Source organism: Camellia sinensis, unplaced genomic scaffold (genome assembly GCF_055761805.1).
Source record: "Camellia sinensis isolate YWXY unplaced genomic scaffold, ASM5576180v1 Unanchor2, whole genome shotgun sequence".
Classification (NCBI taxonomy): Eukaryota; Viridiplantae; Streptophyta; class Magnoliopsida; order Ericales; family Theaceae; genus Camellia; species Camellia sinensis.
In genome coordinates this window covers 7,103,752-7,121,082 of record NW_028129079.1, presented here as the reverse complement: position 1 = coordinate 7,121,082, position 17,331 = coordinate 7,103,752, and positions in this window count along the sequence as shown.

Here is a 17,331-nt window from a genome sequence, read left to right as displayed (position 1 = left end):
GGATATTCCTAAGACGGCATTCCGTACGCGGTATGGCCATTATGATTTTCTGGTGATGCCGTTTGGGCTCACCAATGCACTGGTAGTCTTTATGGACTTGATGAACCGGATCTTCCGGGAATTCTTAGACCGTTTTGTAGTCGTTTTCGTGGACGAGATACTGGTTTACTCACCTTCAGAGAAGGAGCACGAGGGACATTTGAGAGTGGTGCTTGAGTTGCTTAGAGCCCATAGGCTGTATGCCAAGTTTGGGAAGTGTGAGTTCTGGCTGAGGGAAGTCAAATTCTTAGGCCATGTGGTATCCGGGGAAGGGGTGTCCGTTGATGCATCCAAGGTTGAGGCAATGCAAGATTGGGCACAGCCTAAGAGTGTGTTTGAGATTCGCAGTTTTCTGGGATTAGCTGGGTATTACCGTCGGTTTGTGAAAGATTTCTCCAGGCTAGCTTCGCCGTTGACTAGATTGACTCGGAAAGGAGTCAAATTTGTGTGGAGTGAGACTTGTGAAAAGTCGTTCCAAGAGCTGAAGGTTAGATTGACCACTGCTCCGGCCTTGATTATTCCGGAGAGAGGGTCGGGTTACGCGGTTTATTGTGATACCTCACGAGAGGGTTTGGGTTGTGTATTGATGCAAGAGGGGAAAGTGGTAGCTTATGGCTCATGTCAGTTGAAAATTCACGAGAAGAATTACCCTACACACGACCTAGAGTTAGTAGCAGTGATCTTTGCCTTGAAGATTTGGAGGCACTACCTTTATGGTGAGAGGTTCGAGGCATTCTCAGACCACAAGAGTTTGAAGTATCTGTTTACACAGAGAGATTTGAATTTGAGGCAGAGGAGATGGACGGAGTTCATTGAGGACTATGATTTTGAGTTGCACTATCATTCGGGGAAGGCCAATGTTGTGGCCGATGCCCTTAGTAGGAAATCCATTAGTGATGTAGCTTGTATAGCCATCCGGGAATGGGGAATGTTAGGTGTACTTGGCGAGTTTGATTTGCATTTGGGCGAATCCATTGAGGCTGCGGCCTTGTTTTCTATTGCTGCGCAGCCTACACTTGTGACTCGAGTGTTAGAGGCACAGAGAGGTGACCTTGGGGTAGAGTCCTTCCGAGAGAAGATCTCTAGTGGGAAAGTCGAGAAGGGTTTGACGGTGTATCCCGACCTGAGTGTGAGATACCGAGACTGTTTGTTTGTGCCGGAGTCTTACCGAGAGGAAGTACTCTGAGAGTTCCATCATTCACGTCTTGCAGTGCATCTAGGAGGTACTAAGATGTATCAGGATTTGGGTCGCCAGTTTTGGTGGTGGGGCATGAAGAGAGACGTGGCAGTTTTCGTATCTAAGTGCCTTACTTGCCAGCAAGTGAAGGCCGAGCATCAGAGGCCAGCGAGTTTGTTGCAACCCTTGCCTATTGCTGAGTGGAAGTGGGAGCATGTCACTATGGACTTTGTTGTAGGTCTTCCGAGGACTCAGCGGGGTAGTGATGCTATTTGGGTGGTTGTAGACCGGTTGACTAAGTCGGCATACTTCATTTCTATGCGCGTGAGAGATTCGGTAGATCATCTCGCAGACTTGTATATTCGGGACATAGTGAGATTGCACGGGGTCCCAGTGACGATCGTCTCAGATAGAGATCCTCGTTTTACTGCTAGGTTGTGGCAGAGTTTGCAGAGTGCCTTGGGTACTAAGTTGACCTTTAGTACGGCTTATCACCCTCAGACTGACGGGCAGTCCGAGCGTACTATTCAGATCCTTGAGGATATGCTTCGAGGATGTGTCATGGACTTTAGTGGGACGTGGGAGAGGCACTTACCATTGGTGGAGTTTGCCTACAACAACAGCTTTCAGTCTAGCATCGGTATGGCACCGTTTGAGGCCTTGTATGGCCGACCGTGTAGGTCTCCAGTGTGTTGGGCCGAGGTGGGTGACGCACCTTTGTTGGGTCTGGAATTGGTTAGAGAGACGACGGAGAAAGTTGAACTTATTCGTAGGAGGCTTGTTACAGCCCAGAGTCGTCAGGAATCTTATGCTGACCGTAGGAGGAGGCCCTTGGCGTTTGAGATAGGTGATCATGTCTTTCTGAAAATATCACCTAGACGGGGGTTGATTAGGTTTGGGAAGAGTGGGAAGTTATCCCCTTGATTTATTGGTCCCTTTGAGATCCTTGAGAGGGTTGGCGAGGTTGCTTATCGTTTAGCCTTACCGCCGCAGTTGTCCGGAGTTCATGACGTGTTTCATGTGAGTATGCTTCGGAAGTATGAGCCGGATCCATCGCATGTGTTAGATTGGACCGACTTAGAGGTAGATGAGGATGCCTCGTATGAGGAGAGACCGGTTCGGGTCTTGGATAGGCGGGATGAAGTCCTGCGTGGCAAGACCATTCCTTTGGTTAAGGTTTTGTGGAAACATCACGGAGTGGAGGAAGCCACTTGGGAACGTGAGTTGGAGGTCCGCGAGAAATATCTGGACTTGTTTATGATGAATAATCTTGTATTTAAATTTTGTAATGTTGTTGGACTTAAGAGCTTTATATATGTCTTAAGTTGTAAAACATTGGTAATGTTTTGGTTTAACGGAAGTATGTTGTAGAAATTGCCTTGGTATGGGAGTTGATTATGATATTGCATATGTTGGCTATATTGTAGAATTGGAGTTATATCATGTATATTGATTATGATATGAACTGTGAACCATGTATGTTGGAAATGGTTGGAAATAGAAGAAAATTGCATGTTGATAATGCGCTTGTAATATATGTTGTGAAATGCCTCTTGAAAAGAGATGGGATTGACCGGTAATGGGTCGGATTGTTTAATATTATATTGTATTATTGTTGAGATTGGAGAAAACCTGTTTTTGAAAAACTTGTGTTTAATTTCGGGGACGAAATTCTTTAAGGGGGGGGGGGAGGTTATAGCGATCCCGGTTGTCCCTTTACTGTTCTGTTGTGTTCCGGACTCGGTTCCGTGAAGTTGGTAATGGTATCTATCTTGTTGCCATCCTTTAATTCCACTTGATTGAGTTTTAGGATGTTTTGAGCAGGGTTGTTACAGGTTGGTTAGGCCTTGGTTTCAATTCCTTGTTGTCCAATTTTTAGGCAATCCGCTCGAGCGGGTCTTCTTTCGCTCGAGCGGGGATTGCACACCTCCAGTATTTCGTGTTCCTGCAAAACTTCTGCAGATGTGATTTTTACGCTCGAGCGGGTTTGTTTACGCTCAAACGGCTGCGCTCGAGCGGGTTTGGTGGCGCTTGAGCGGGTAGTACTTTTTGGATATAAGTTCTGGGCGGTGGAAATCTACGCTCGAGCGGACTGGTTTTCACGCTCGAGCGGAAATGCTTTATCCTTGTGTCTTGGCGCTCGAGCAGGCCTTACTGCGCTCGAGCGTGTCCAGATTTTTGTCCTTGGTGCTCGAGCGTTGTGTTCTCCGCTCGAACGGGTCTTACGTATATGAGTTATCCGCTGAGTGATTTTAAATCACTTTTTACTTTCCTTTCTCTCTCCTATTTTTCTAAAAGCCATTTTGAGAGCTCCTCTCTCTAAAATCTTGCCTTCTCTCTAGATTTTGATCTAGCTAGGGTGAGTTCCTCACCTTCGGCCTTTGTAAACGTTGAATTGATCGTCGAGGGCGTCGTTTTGATCCGAGAATCTTGGTCTTTGGAGCACTTTGGTTTTGGTCTCTTCTCCATCCGAGCTCTAACTTCGAGGTAGGGATATCCTACTCTTCTTTATGAGCTTTGTCTTTAAATTTATGCATTTTGATATGTCGGGGGTTGTTGGGTGATTTTGAGAGAGTTTGGGCCTTTATGTAATTTTTACAAAAGTTGGGGTTTTGGCTATATAAAACCTAGATGCATGTTTGGCATGAAAAGGTGAAATTAATGTTGAAACACTTGTGAAAATGGAACCTAAGGGTTGTAATGTTAATTATGGAATATGTCCTAATTACATTGGTTAATTAATTTGTATAATTAATTATGAGAAATGAGGAATTGATTTTGGAAATGCATGGGATTAAAGGGGTGTAGTTGGATTATTTATCGCTCACCTAGTTGAAATGTTGATTATATATCCATTGTTGCATTTAATTTCTGTATAGAAATAACTGCTTTGGGCTATCGGTGGAGGAAAGTCTTGATTGTTGTAGACAATGCATGATGATTAGGCAAACTGAAACTAATCATTGGAATGTGTCATTGAGTATGACGGTTGAAAGAATACATTAAATTATGTGTTGTGTGATGATGTGTATAATTATTGTTTATATGCATTGTGTTGTGTTGGAGGAGATAGGGGATGTACTCCACGGTTTAAGGAAAGATAGGGGATGGACTCCATAGATAGAGCTCATATGCTTATCTAGTAATGTGTTGACAAAGCTCATATGCTTATCATTGGAAGTGTGATAGTGCTTTTATGCATATCTGTGGAAGTGATGATATAGCTTGTATGCTTATCTGTTGGTGTGTGTGATATAGCTAGTATGCTTATCTGTTATGAAATGTGAAAGTGCTTAATATGAGTTATTGTCTCATATAAGTTGTTTGGCCAGGTTCTGAGCCATGGTTATAAATTGAGAATTGAAAGGAATTGAAAAATGGATTGTAACATGGACTTGTATGTCATAAAACCGTAAAGTGTGATAAGGGAAAGTATCAGTGTTGCCCATCTATCAACTGCTAATCTTTTAGCCATTGTTCATATTTGGTTTAGTATATCTCTACTGAGCTGTGGCTCACCCTATATGGGAATATCATTTTCAGGTACAGGTAGCATGCTACTTCCAAGGACTTAGCTTGGGAGGCTAGAGGCGGACACACTTTTGTTGTCTTATTTCTTTTGATGTATTACATGTAAATTCAAGCCAAAGGCTTAATATGTAATTGAGTTAGTACTCTCTTTTGTAACCAAGTGTTAACTTAGAAAGCTGTAAGCCCGTAGGGCATTTGCTTTTATTGTTAACATGTAATACTTTTGTAATGAAGTACTCTGATGAATAGAAGAATGTGAAGCTTTTGTATATCGATGCATGTCTATATTAATGGGTTTCATGTTGTTATTTTGAGGGCGTGACAGAGCTTCCATTTTTAATTTTATGCAACTTTAATTTTTATTTTTATTCAACTTCCATTTTTATTCAATTTAGTTTTCTATTAAACATTCTTTTTTATATAATTTCCAAATAGATCGTTAAGGTATAGTGGTTTCTTGAATGAACTTCCATTTTTAATTTTTTGCAACTTCCATTTTTATTTTTATTCAAATTCCATTTTTATTCAAGTTATTTTTCTATTCAACTTCCCTTTTTATTTAATTTCCAAATAGATCGTTAAGGTTTAGTGGTTTCTTGAATGAACTTCTATTTTTAATTTTCTGCAACTTCCATTTTTATTTTTATTCAACTTCTTTTTTTATTCAAGTTTCTTTTCTATTCAACTTCCTTTTTTATTTAATTTCCAAATAGATCGTTAAGGTATAGTGGTTTCTGGATTGAACTTCTATTTTTAATTTTATGCAACTTTTATTTGTATTTTTATTCAACTTTCATTTTTATTCAATTTAGTTTTCTATTAAACTTCCTTTTTTATTTAATTTCCAAATAGATCGTTAAGGTATAGTGGTTTCTTGAATGAACTTCCATTTTAAATTTTATGCAACGTCCATTTTTATTTTTTTTCAACTTCCATTTTTGTGGAAGTTATTTTTCTATTCAACTTCCTTTTTTATTTAATTTCTAAATATATCGTTAAGGTATAGTGGTTTCTTGAATGAACTTCCAATTTTAATTTTCTGCAACTTCGATTTTTCTTTTTCTTCAACTTCTTTTTTTATTCAATTTTCTTTTTTATTCAACTTCATTTCTAATTTAATTTCCAAATAGATCGTTAAGGTATAGTAGTTTCTGGATTGAACTTCCATTTTTAATTTTATGCAACTTTCATTTGTATTTTTATTCAACTTTCATTTTTATTCAATTTAGTTTTCTATTACACTTTCCTTTTTATTTAATTTCCAAATAAATCGTTAAAATATAGTGGTTTCTTGAATAAACTTCCATTTTAAATTTTATGCAACTTCCATTTTTATTTTTATTCAACTTCTTTTTATATTCAAGTTTCTTTTCTATTCACGTTCAACTTCGTTTTCTATTTAATTTCCAAATATATCGTTAAGGTATAGCGGTTTCTGGATTGAACTTCCATTTTTATTTAATTTACTTTTCCATTCAACTTCCATTTTTATTTAATTTCCAAATAGATCGTTAAGGTATAGTGGTTTCTTGAATGAACTTCCATTTTTAATTTTCTGCCACTTCCATTTTTATTTTTATTCAACTTCCATTTTTATTCAAGTTATTTTTCTATTTAACTTCTTTTCTTATTTAATTTCCAAATAGATCGTTAAGGTACAGTGGTTTTTTTAATTAACTTCCATTTTTAATTTTCTGCAACTTCCATTTTTATTTTTATTCAACTTCCATTTTTAATCAAGTTATTTTTCTATTCAACTTCCTTTTTTATTTAATTTCCAAATAGATCGTTAAGGTGTAATGGTTTCTTGAATGAACTTCCATTTTTAATTTTCTGCAACTTCCACTATTATTTTTATTTAACATCATTTTTTCTTCAAGTTTCTTTTCTACTCAACTTCCTTTTTTATTTAATTTCCAAATAGATCGTTAAGGTATAGTGGTTTCTGGATTGAATTTCCATTTTTAATTTTACGCAACTTCCATTTTTATTTTTATTCAAGTTCCATTTTTATTCAAGTTACTTTTCTATTAAACTTCTTTTTTTATTTAATTTCCAAATAGATCGTTAAGGTATAGTGGTTTCTTGAATGAACTTCCATTTTCAATTTTCTGCAACTTCCATTTTTATTTTTATTCGACTTCCATTTTTATTCAAGTTATTTTTCTATTCAACTTCCTTTTTTATTTAATTTAAAATTAGATCGTTAAGGTTTAGTGGTTTCTTGAATGAACTTCCATTTTCAATTTTCTGCGACTTCCATTTTTATTTTTATTCAACTTCTTTTTTTTATTCAAGTTTCTTTTCTATTCAACTTCCTTTTTTATTTAATTTCCAAATAGATCGTTAAGGTATAGTGGTTTCTGGATTGAACTTCCATTTCCAATTTTATGCAACTTTCATATTTTTTTTTATTCAACTTCTATTTTTATTGAAGTTACTTTTCTATTCAACTTCCTTTTTTATTTAATTTCCAAATAGATCGTTAAGGTGTAGTGGTTTCTTGAATGAACTTCCATTTTTAATTTTCTGCAACTTCCACTTTTATTTTTATTTAACATCATTTTTTCTACAAGTTTCTTTTCTACTCAACTTTCTTTTTTATTTAATTTCCAAATAGATCGTTAAGGTATAGTTGTTTCTGGATTGAATTTCCATTTTTAATTTTATGCAACTTCCATTTTTATTCAAGTAACTTTTCTATTAAACTTTTTTTTTATTTAATTTCCAAATAGATAGTTAAGGTATAGTGGTTTCTTGAATGAACTTCCATTTTCAATTTTCTGCAACTTCCATTTTTATTTTTATTCGACTTCCATTTTTATTCAAGTTATTTTTCTATTCAACTTCCTTTTTTATTTAATTTCCAAATAGATCGTGAAGGTTTAGTGGTTTCTTGAATGAACTTCCATTTTTAATTTTCTGCAACTTCCATTTTTATTTTTATTCAACTTCTTTTTTTATTAAAAGTTTCTTTTCTATTCGATTACATTTTTTATTTACTTTCCTAATAGATCATTAAGGTTTAGTGGTTTCTTGAATGAACTTCCATTTTTAATTTTCTGCAACTTCCATTGTCATTTTTATTTACCTTCATTTTTTTTTCAAGTTTCTTTTCTACTCAACTACCTTTTTTATTTAATTTCCATATAGATCGTTAAGGTATAGTGGTTTCTGGATTGAACTTCCATTTTTAATTTTATGCAACTTTCATTCTTATTTTTATTCAACTTTCATTTTAATTCAGTTTAGTTTTCTATCAAACTTCCTTTTTTGTTTAATTTCGAAATAGATCGTTAAGGTATAGTGGTTTCTGGATTGAATTTCCATTTTTAATTTTATGCAACTTCCATTTTTATTCAAGTAACTTTTCTATTAAACTTTTTTTTTATTTAATTTCCAAATAGATCGTTAAGGTATAGTGGTTTCTTGAATGAACTTCCATTTTCAATTTTCTGCAACTTCCATTTTTATTTTTATTCGACTTCCATTTTTATTCAAGTTATTTTTCTATTCAACTTCCTTTTTTATTTAATTTCCAAATAGATCGTGAAGGTTTAGTGGTTTCTTGAATGAACTTCCATTTTTAATTTTCTGCAACTTCCATTTTTATTGTTATTCAACTTCTTTTTTTATAAAAAGTTTCTTTTCTATTCGATTACATTTTTTATTTAATTTCCTAATAGATCATTAAGGTTTAGTGGTTTTTTGAATGAACTTCCATTTTTAATTTTCTGCAACTTCCATTGTCATTTTTATTTACCTTCATTTTTTCTTCAAGTTTCTTTTCTACTCAACTACCTTTTTTATTTAATTTCCATATAGATCGTTAAGGTATAGTGGTTTCTGGATTGAACTTCCATTTTTAATTTTATGCAACTTTCATTCTTATTTTTATTCAACTTTCATTTTAATTCAGTTTAGTTTTCTATCAAACTTCCTTTTTTGTTTAATTTCCAAATAGATCGTTAAGGTATAGTGGTTTCATGAATGAACTTCCATTTTTTATTTTATGCAACGTCCATTTTTATTTTTATTCAACTTCCATTTTTATGGAAGTTATTTTTCTATTCAACTTCATTTTTTATTTAATTTCCAAATAGATCGTTAAGGTATAGTGGTTTCTGGATTGAACTTCCATTTTTAATTTTATGCAACTTTCATTTTTATTTTTATTCGACTTCCATTTTTATTCAATTTAGTTTTCTATTAAACTTCCTTTTTTATTTAATTTCCAAATAGATCGTTAAGGTATAGTGGTTTCTTGAATGAACTTCCATTTTAAATTTAATGCAACTTTCATTTGTATTTTTATTCAACTTTCATTTTTATTCAATTTAGTTTTCTATTACACTTTCTTTTTTGTTTAATTTCCAAATAAATCGTTAAGATATAGTGGTTTCTTGAATAAACTTCCATTTTAAATTTTATGCAACTTCCATTTTTATTTTTATTCAACTTCTTTTTATATTCAAGTTTCTTTTCTATTCACGTTCAACTTCGTTTTCTATTTAATTTCCAAATATATCGTTAAGGTATAGCGGTTTTTGGATTGAACTTCCATTTTTATTCAATTTACTTTTCTATTCAACTTCCTTTTTTATTTAATTTCCAAATAGATCGTTAAGGTATAGTGGTTTCTTGAATGAACTTCCATTTTCAATTTTCTGCAACTTCCATTTTTATTTTTATTCGACTTCCATTTTTATTCAAGTTATTTTTCTATTCAACTTCCTTTTTTATTTAATTTCCAAATAGATCGTGAAGGTTTAGTGGTTTCTTGAATGAACTTCCATTTTTAATTTTCTGCAACTTCCATTTTTATTGTTATTCAACTTCTTTTTTTATAAAAAGTTTCTTTTCTATTCGATTACATTTTTTATTTAATTTCCTAATAGATCATTAAGGTTTAGTGGTTTTTTGAATGAACTTCCATTTTTAATTTTCTGCAACTTCCATTGTCATTTTTATTTACCTTCATTTTTTCTTCAAGTTTCTTTTCTACTCAACTACCTTTTTTATTTAATTTCCATATAGATCGTTAAGGTATAGTGGTTTCTGGATTGAACTTCCATTTTTAATTTTATGCAACTTTCATTCTTATTTTTATTCAACTTTCATTTTAATTCAGTTTAGTTTTCTATCAAACTTCCTTTTTTGTTTAATTTCCAAATAGATCGTTAAGGTATAGTGGTTTCATGAATGAACTTCCATTTTTTATTTTATGCAACGTCCATTTTTATTTTTATTCAACTTCCATTTTTATGGAAGTTATTTTTCTATTCAACTTCCTTTTTTATTTAATTTCCAAATAGATCGTTAAGGTATAGTGGTTTCTGGATTGAACTTCCATTTTTAATTTTATGCAACTTTCATTTTTATTTTTATTCGACTTCCATTTTTATTCAATTTAGTTTTCTATTAAACTTCCTTTTTTATTTAATTTCCAAATAGATCGTTAAGGTATAGTGGTTTTTTGAATGAACTTCCATTTTAAATTTTATGCAACTTTCATTTGTATTTTTATTCAACTTTCATTTTTATTCAATTTAGTTTTCTATTACACTTTCTTTTTTATTTAATTTCCAAATAAATCGTTAAGATATAGTGGTTTCTTGAATAAACTTCCATTTTAAATTTTATGCAACTTCCATTTTTATTTTTATTCAACTTCTTTTTATATTCAAGTTTCTTTTCTATTCACGTTCAACTTCGTTTTCTATTTAATTTCCAAATATATCGTTAAGGTATAGCGGTTTCTGGATTGAACTTCCATTTTTATTCAATTTACTTTTCTATTCAACTTCCTTTTTTATTTAATTTCCAAATAGATCGTTAAGGTATAGTGGTTTCTTGAATGAACTTCCATTTTTAATTTTCTGCCACTTCCATTTTTATTTTTATTCAACTTCCATTTTTATTCAAGTTATTTTTCTATTTAACTTCTTTTTTTATTTAATTTCCAAAATAGATAGTTAAGGTACAGTGGTTTTTTGAATTAACTTCCATTTTTAATTTTCTGCAACTTCCATTTTTATTTTTATTCAACTTCCATTTTTAATCAAGTTATTTTTCTATTCAACTTCCTTTCTTATTTAATTTCCAAATAGATCGTTAAGGTGTAATGGTTTCTTGAATGAACTTCCATTTTTAATTTTCTGCAACTTCCACTATTATTTTTATTTAACATCATTTTTTCTTCAAGTTTCTTTTCTACTCAACTTCCTTTTTTATTTAATTTCCAAATAGATCGTTAAGGTATAGTGGTTTCTGGATTGAATTTTCATTTTTAATTTTATGCAACTTCCATTTTTATTCAAGTTACTTTTCTATTAAACTACTTTTTTATTTAATTTCCAAATAGAGCGTTAAGGTATAATGGTTTCTTGAATGAACTTCCATTTTAATTTTCTGCAACTTCCATTTTTATTTTTATTCAACTACTTTTTTTATTCAAGTTTCTTTTCTATTCAAATTCCTTTTTTATTTAATTTCCAAATAGATCGTTAAGGTATAGTGGTTTCTTGAATGAACTTCCATTTTCAATTTTCTGCAACTTTCATTTTTATTTTTATTCGACTTCCATTTTTATTCAAGTTATTTTTCTATTCAACTTCCTTTTTTATTTAATTTCCAAATAGATCGTTAAGGTTTAGTGGTTTGTTGAATGAACTTCTATTTTTAATTTTCTGCAACTTCCATTTTTATTTTTATTCAACTTCTTTTTTTATTCAAGTTTCTTTTCTATTCAACTTCCTTTTTTATTTAATTTCCAAATAGATCGTTGAGGTATAGTGGTTTCTGGATTGAACTTCCATTTCCAATTTTATGCAACTTTCATTTTTATTTTTATTCAACTTCTATTTTTATTGAAGTTACTTTTCTATTCAACTTCCTTTTTTATTTAATTTCCAAATATATCGTTAAGGTGTAGTGGTTTCTCGAATGAACTTCCATTTTTAATTTTCTGCAACTTCCACTTTTATTTTTATTTAACATCATTTTTTCTTCAAGTTTCTTTTCTACTCAACTTCCTTTTTTATTTAATTTCCAAATAGATTGTTAAGGTATAGTGGTTTCTGGATTGAATTTCCATTTTTAATTTTACGCAACTTCCATTTTTATTTTTATTCAAGTTCCATTTTTATTCAAGTTACTTTTCTATTAAACTTCTTTTTTTATTTAATTTCCAAATAGATCGTTAAGGTATAGTGGTTTCTTGAATGAACTTCCATTTTCAATTTTCTGCAACTTCCATTTTTATTTTTATTCGACTTCCATTTTTATTCAAGTTATTTTTCTATTCAACTTCCTTTTTTATTTAATTTAAAATTAGATCGTTAAGGTTTAGTGGTTTCTTGAATGAACTTCCATTTTCAATTTTCTGCGACTTCCATTTTTATTTTTATTCATCTTTTTTTTTTTATTCAAGTTTCTTTTCTATTCAACTTCCTTTTTTATTTAATTTCCAAATAGATCGTTAAGGTATAGTGGTTTCTGGATTGAACTTCCATTTCCAATTTTATGCAACTTTCATATTTTTTTTATTCAACTTCTATTTTTATTGAAGTTACTTTTCTATTCAACTTTCTTTTTTATTTAATTTCCAAATAGATCGTTAAGGTGTAGTGGTTTCTTGAATGAACTTCCATTTTTAATTTTCTGCAACTTCCACTTTTATTTTTATTTAACATCATTTTTTCTACAAGTTTCTTTTCTACTCAAATTTCTTTTTTATTTATTATCCAAATAGATCGTTAAGATATAGTTGTTTCTGGATTGAATTTCCATTTTTAATTTTATGCAACTTCCATTTTTATTCAAGTAACTTTTCTATTAAACTTTTTTTTTATTTAATTTCCAAATAGATCGTTAAGGTATAGTGGTTTCTTGAATGAACTTCCAGTTTCAATTTCTGCAACTTCCATTTTTATTTTTATTCGACTTCCATTTTTATTCAAGTTATTTTTCTATTCAACTTCCTTTTTTATTTAATTTCCAAATAGATCGTGAAGGTTTAGTGGTTTCTTGAATGAACTTCCATTTTTAATTTTCTGCAACTTCCATTTTTATTTTTATTCAACTTCTTTTTTTATTAAAAGTTTCTTTTCTATTCGATTACATTTTTTATTTACTTTCCTAATAGATCATTAAGGTTTAGTGGTTTCTTGAATGAACTTCCATTTTTAATTTTCTGCAACTTCCATTGTCATTTTTATTTACCTTCATTTTTTCTTCAAGTTTCTTTTCTACTCAACTACCTTTTTTATTTAATTTCCATATAGATCGTTAAGGTATAGTGGTTTCTGGATTGAACTTCCATTTTTAATTTTATGCAACTTTCATTCTTATTTTTATTCAACTTTCATTTTAATTCAGTTTAGTTTTCTATCAAACTTCCTTTTTTGTTTAATTTCCAAATAGATCGTTAAGGTATAGTGGTTTCTGGATTGAATTTCCATTTTTAATTTTATGCAACTTCCATTTTTATTCAAGTAACTTTTCTATTAAACTTTTTTTTTATTTAATTTCCAAATAGATCGTTAAGGTATAGTGGTTTCTTGAATGAACTTCCATTTTCAATTTTCTGCAACTTCCATTTTTATTTTAATTCGACTTCCATTTTTATTCAAGTTATTTTTCTATTCAACTTCCTTTTTTATTTAATTTCCAAATAGATCGTGAAGGTTTAGTGGTTTCTTGAATGAACTTCCATTTTTAATTTTCTGCAACTTCCATTTTTATTGTTATTCAACTTCTTTTTTTATAAAAAGTTTCTTTTCTATTCGATTACATTTTTTATTTAATTTCCTAATAGATCATTAAGGTTTAGTGGTTTTTTGAATGAACTTCCATTTTTAATTTTCTGCAACTTCCATTGTCATTTTTATTTACCTTCATTTTTTCTTCAAGTTTCTTTTCTACTCAACTACCTTTTTTATTTAATTTCCATATAGATCGTTAAGGTATAGTGGTTTCTGGATTGAACTTCCATTTTTAATTTTATGCAACTTTCATTCTAATTTTTATTCAACTTTCATTTTAATTCAGTTTAGTTTTCTATCAAACTTCCTTTTTTGTTTAATTTCCAAATAGATCGTTATGGTATAGTGGTTTCATGAATGAACTTCCATTTTTTATTTTATGCAACGTCCATTTTTATTTTTATTCAACTTCAATTTTTATGGAAGTTATTTTTCTATTCAACTTCCTTTTTTATTTAATTTCCAAATAGATCGTCAAGGTATAGTGGTTTCTAGATTGAACTTCCATTTTTAATTTTATGCAACTTTCATTTTTATTTTTATTCGACTTCCATTTTTATTCAATTTAGTTTTCTATTAAACTTCCTTTTTTATTTAATTTCCAAATAGATCGTTAAGGTATAGTGGTTTCTTGAATGAACTTCCATTTTAAATTTTATGCAACTTTCATTTGTATTTTTATTCAACTTTCATTTTTATTCAATTTAGTTTTCTATTACACTTTCTTTTTTATTTAATTTCCAAATAAATCGTTAAGATATAGTGGTTTCTTGAATAAACTTCCATTTTAAATTTTATGCAACTTCCATTTTTATTTTTATTCAACTTCTTTTTATATTCAAGTTTCTTTTCTATTCACGTTCAACTTCGTTTTCTATTTAATTTCCAAATATATCGTTAAGGTATAGCGGTTTCTGGATTGAACTTCCATTTTTATTCAATTTACTTTTCTATTCAACTTCCTTTTTTATTTAATTTCCAAATAGATCGTTAAGGTATAGTGGTTTCTTGAATGAACTTCCATTTTTAATTTTCTGCCACTTCCATTTTTATTTTTATTCAACTTCCATTTTTATTCAAGTTATTTTTCTATTTAACTTCTTTTTTTATTTAATTTCCAAAATAGATAGTTAAGGTACAGTGGTTTTTTGAATTAACTTCCATTTTTAATTTTCTGCAACTTCCATTTTTATTTTTATTCAACTTCCATTTTTAATCAAGTTATTTTTCTATTCAACTTCCTTTCTTATTTAATTTCCAAATAGATCGTTAAGGTGTAATGGTTTCTTGAATGAACTTCCATTTTTAATTTTCTGCAACTTCCACTATTATTTTTATTTAACATCATTTTTTCTTCAAGTTTCTTTTCTACTCAACTTCCTTTTTTATTTAATTTCCAAATAGATCGTTATGGTATAGTGGTTTCTGGATTGAATTTTCATTTTTAATTTTATGCAACTTCCATTTTTATTCAAGTTACTTTTCTATTAAACTACTTTTTTATTTAATTTCCAAATAGATCGTTAAGGTATATAGTGGTTTCTTGAATGAACTTCCATTTTCAATTTTCTGCAACTTCCATTTTTATTTTTATTCAACTACTTTTTTTATTCAAGTTTCTTTTCTATTCAAATTCCTTTTTTATTTAATTTCCAAATAGATCGTTAAGGTATAGTGGTTTCTTGAATGAACTTCCATTTTCAATTTTGTGCAACTTCCATTTTTATTTTTATTCGACTTCCATTTTTATTCAAGTTATTTTTCTATTCAACTTCCTTTTTTATTTAATTTCCAAATAGATCGTTAAGGTTTAGTGGTTTGTTGAATGAACTTCTATTTTTAATTTTCTGCAACTTCCATTTTTATTTTTATTCAACTTCTTTTTTTATTCAAGTTTCTTTTCTATTCAACTTCCTTTTTTATTTAATTTTCAAATAGATCGTTAAGGTATAGTGGTTTCTGGATTGAACTTCCATTTCCAATTTTATGCAACTTTCATTTTTATTTTTATTCAACTTCTATTTTTATTGAAGTTACTTTTCTATTCAACTTCCTTTTTTATTTAATTTCCAAATATATCGTTAAGGTGTAGTGGTTTCTCGAATGAACTTCCATTTTTAATTTTCTGCAACTTCCACTTTTATTTTTATTTAACATCATTTTTTCTTCAAGTTTCTTTTCTACTCAACTTCCTTTTTTATTTAATTTCCAAATAGATCGTTAAGGTATAGTGGTTTCTGGATTGAATTTCCATTTTTAATTTTACGCAACTTCCATTTTTATTTTTATTCAAGTTCCATTTTTATTCAAGTTACTTTTCTATTAAACTTCTTTTTTTATTTAATTTCCAAATAGATCGTTAAGGTATAGTGGTTTCTTGAATGAACTTCCATTTTCAATTTTCTGCAACTTCCATTTTTATTTTTATTCGACTTCCATTTTTATTCAAGTTATTTTTCTATTCAACTTCCTTTTTTATTTAATTTAAAATTAGATCGTTAAGGTTTGGTGGTTTCTTGAATGAACTTCCATTTTCAATTTTCTGCGACTTCCATTTTTATTTTTATTCAACTTCTTTTTTTTATTCAAGTTTCTTTTCTATTCAACTTCCTTTTTTATTTAATTTCCAAATAGATCGTTAAGGTATAGTGGTTTCTGGATTGAACTTCCATTTCCAATTTTATGCAACTTTCATATTTTTTTTTATTCAACTTCTATTTTTATTGAAGTTACTTTTCTATTCAACTTCCTTTTTTATTTAATTTCCAAATAGATCGTTAAGGTGTAGTGGTTTCTTGAATGAACTTCCATTTTTAATTTTCTGCAACTTCCACTTTTATTTTTATTTAACATCATTTTTTCTACAAGTTTCTTTTCTACTCAACTTTCTTTTTTATTTAATTTCCAAATAGATCGTTAAGGTATAGTTGTTTCTGGATTGAATTTCCATTTTTAATTTTATGCAACTTCCATTTTTATTCAAGTAACTTTTCTATTAAACTTTTTTTTTATTTAATTTCCAAATAGATCGTTAAGGTATAGTGGTTTCTTGAATGAACTTCCATTTTCAATTTTCTGCAACTTCCATTTTTATTTTTATTCGACTTCCATTTTTATTCAAGTTATTTTTCTATTCAACTTCCTTTTTTATTTAATTTCCAAATAGATCGTGAAGGTTTAGTGGTTTCTTGAATGAACTTCCATTTTTAATTTTCTGCCACTTCCATTTTTATTTTTATTCAACTTCTTTTTTTATTAAAAGTTTCTTTTCTATTCGATTACATTTTTTATTTAATTTCCTAATAGATCATTAAGGTTTAGTGGTTTCTTGAATGAACTTCCATTTTTAATTTTCTGCAACTTCCATTGTCATTTTTATTTACCTTCATTTTTTCTTCCAGTTTCTTTTCTACTCAACTACCTTTTTTATTTAATTTCCACATAGATCGTTAAGGTATAGTGGTTTCTGGATTGAACTTCCATTTTTAATTTTATGCAACTTTCATTCTTATTTTTATTCAACTTTCAATTTAATTCAGTTTAGTTTTCTATCAAACTTCCTTTTTTGTTTAATTTCCAAATAGATCGTTAAGGTATAGTGGTTTCATGAATGAACTTCCATTTTTTATTTTATGCAACGTCCATTTTTATTTTTATTCAACTTCCATTTTTATGGAAGTTATTTTTCTATTCAACTTCCTTTTTTATTTAATTTCCAAATAGATCGTTAAGGTATAGTGGTTTCTGGATTGAACTTCCATTTTTAATTTTATGCAACTTTCATTTTTATTTTTATTCAACTTCCATTTTTATTCAATT